The sequence below is a fragment of the Sceloporus occidentalis genome, unplaced genomic scaffold (genome assembly GCF_023333645.1).
Source record: "Sceloporus occidentalis isolate IW3139 unplaced genomic scaffold, rSceOcc1.0.p SCAF_23, whole genome shotgun sequence".
Classification (NCBI taxonomy): Eukaryota; Metazoa; Chordata; class Lepidosauria; order Squamata; family Phrynosomatidae; genus Sceloporus; species Sceloporus occidentalis.
In genome coordinates this window covers 4,520,698-4,523,203 of record NW_028317003.1, presented here as the reverse complement: position 1 = coordinate 4,523,203, position 2,506 = coordinate 4,520,698, and the positions used below count along the sequence as shown (strand labels likewise).

Genomic DNA, 2,506 nt, shown 5'->3' with positions numbered 1-2,506 from the left:
CTATCAGCATCCATTGATTGACACCCAAAGCCTTAAGATCACTCAGGAGAGTGATCTTGATTTGCTCAGTCAAAGGCAATGTTTATAAACATTGCCTTTGACCGGTAAAGATCTGCCTCCCTCCATCACTTGCTTTGAGAAAGCAGGTACACTTTGATAAAATCTTATCAAAAATAAACATTTACACAAAAGGCTCTTATAAGAGCCCCTCTTTTTCTTTTTAACCCCTTCCTTACTGTTGATCACTGCATAGGCAGTGATATTGCACATCAGCACTTTTTTGCTGTTTGTGCCCTTTTATTTTATCCACATTTTATTTCAGGTTTATTTTATATTGTTATATTATTTTTAGCACCTTTTTTTACTTACTGTATTTTTATATATATATATATTTTTCTTTTTCATTTTACCTGCTAGGGGTTAATGATGCAGCGCAGGTATACTGCGGAGGAGGTGTATGATTTTTTGGCCTCAGATTCTGAGGCCACTGATACAGCGTCAGATTTTGATGTTGGTCAGTTCACAGATACATCTAGTGATGTATCTGTGGCTGCTGGGTCCGCTGCCACAAGTAGTGGTGGCAGGGCACCTGAGGAGTGGGTAGCACCTAATAGGTATAAGCCAGCTATCCCTCCTTTTACTGCAATTCCTGGCATCAATATTGATGTTACAGGATTCACCCCATTGCAGTTTGTGCAGATTTTTTGGGAGAAGATATCTTGGGAGACATTGTCTCCCAGTCAAACCTTTATGCCCAGCAGTACCGTGCTGCTAACCCCGACTCCTATTTTGCAAAGCAGCCATGGACCCCCATTGACGTGCCAGAATTTCTTAAATTCTTGGCGTTAACTATGCTGATGGGAATTATTAAAAAAACCCTCCATCCGCTCCTACTGGAGCACCAGCCCCATCCTTAGTACCCCCATTTACACCCAGTCCATGGGTAGGAGAAGGTATGAAATGATTCTTCATTTTATGCATTTTAGCTATAATAGCCTGTGCCCCCTTAAGGAACACTCACAGTTTGACAGGCTCTATAAAATCCGCTCCCTGAGTACCCATCTCGCTGCCAAGTTTGCAGAGGCTTATACACCTGGAAGGGATATCTGCGTGGATGAATCTCTGATGAAGTATAAAGGAAGGTTGGGATTCAAGCAGTATATTCCTTCCAAGCGCTCCAGGTATGGCATAAAATTGTATAAGCTCTGCAAGAGCGGGACTGGGTATACTCAGGATTTCCGGGTATACGAGGGAAAGGATAGCCACCTTGACCCTCCAGGTTGCCCAGAACATCTGGGCACCAGTGCCAAGATTGTGTGGGACCTAATATTCCCACTTATGAACAAAGGCTACCACTTGTACGTTGACAACTTTTATACAAGCATCCCTTTGTTCAGGCTGCTGTGTTGTTTTGACACAGTAGCTTGCGGTACTATTAGAAAGAACGGCGTGGGTTTCCCACAAGATCTGGCACAAACCCGATTACGAAAGGGGGAGACCTCAGCTCTACGTCAAGAGGAGCTCTTGGCATTGAAGTTCATGGACAGAAAAGAGGTGTGCATGCTGACCACCATCCACGATGAGAGAACTGTGGAGGTTCTGTCCGTGGCAGAGCTGGGGTCACTAGAAAGCCAGTGTGCATCAGGGCCTATAATAAGAACATGGGTGGAGTTGATCTGTCAGATCAACTCCTACAGCCCTACCTCATTATGAGGAAGGCAAAGGCCTGGTACAAGAAGGTTGCAATTTATATCATGCAAATTGCGACCTACAATGCTTTTTTGTTGCACAAAAAAGCAAATCCCGGAATGCAACTGTCTTTTTTGCAGTTTCAACTTCAAGTTATTTCGGGTATCTTGTACCAAGATGCACCTGTTCCCCGGGCGGTGACGGAGTCTAGTAGAATTGGGGCTACCCATTTTATTTTTAGACTTCCTCCTACAAAGAAGAAGCAGGGGGCAAAGAAAGGATACCACGTTCTACTGTCCAGATTGCCCTGGAGAACCTGCACTCTGCCTTGGTAACTGCTTCAAGCTGTACCACACAGCTGCCCATTTTTTTATTTTTTTTTGTTTGTTCCTGCTCCACTTTTATATTTTTTTTTATTTTTTTGTACATTTACTGCTTTTTAGATTTTTTTTTGCTGCACCATTTTTGAGCCTTTATTTGCACAAGTGACCTCTGTGTCTTTCCCATGGCATGAGGGAATCGCTTAACGGTGCTAGATCAAATCCCTTCTTGGAAAAAGGCCAGGCTTTCTTGTAGCCTGCCCCTTCTGAAAGTTGGGTACAAAAAAGTTTTTAACGGATGTCAAAATTTCAAATTAAAACCGTGAATTACGCATGTCCCAAATGTTACGTTTTAGCCCCCACACAACCTGACAAACCATGCATGTGGGGTATCACTGTACTCAGGAGATGTTGCTGAACACATATTGGGGTGTTGTTTGACAGGGACATATACCATATATATTTATATGTATAACTAAAATCCAATTTGTGTGAAA

The 2,506-nt window shown here is 42.9% G+C and overlaps 1 non-coding gene across 1 annotated transcript; it reads left to right on the top strand.

Moving 5' to 3' along the window:
• Window positions 1-2,166: 2,166 nt before the first annotated feature.
• LOC149300716 (small nucleolar RNA SNORA35) lies at window positions 2,167-2,294 on the top strand. Its single transcript, XR_016272292.1, has one exon. It is a non-coding gene; the product is annotated as a small nucleolar RNA SNORA35 (small nucleolar RNA).
• Window positions 2,295-2,506: the final 212 nt, after the last annotated feature.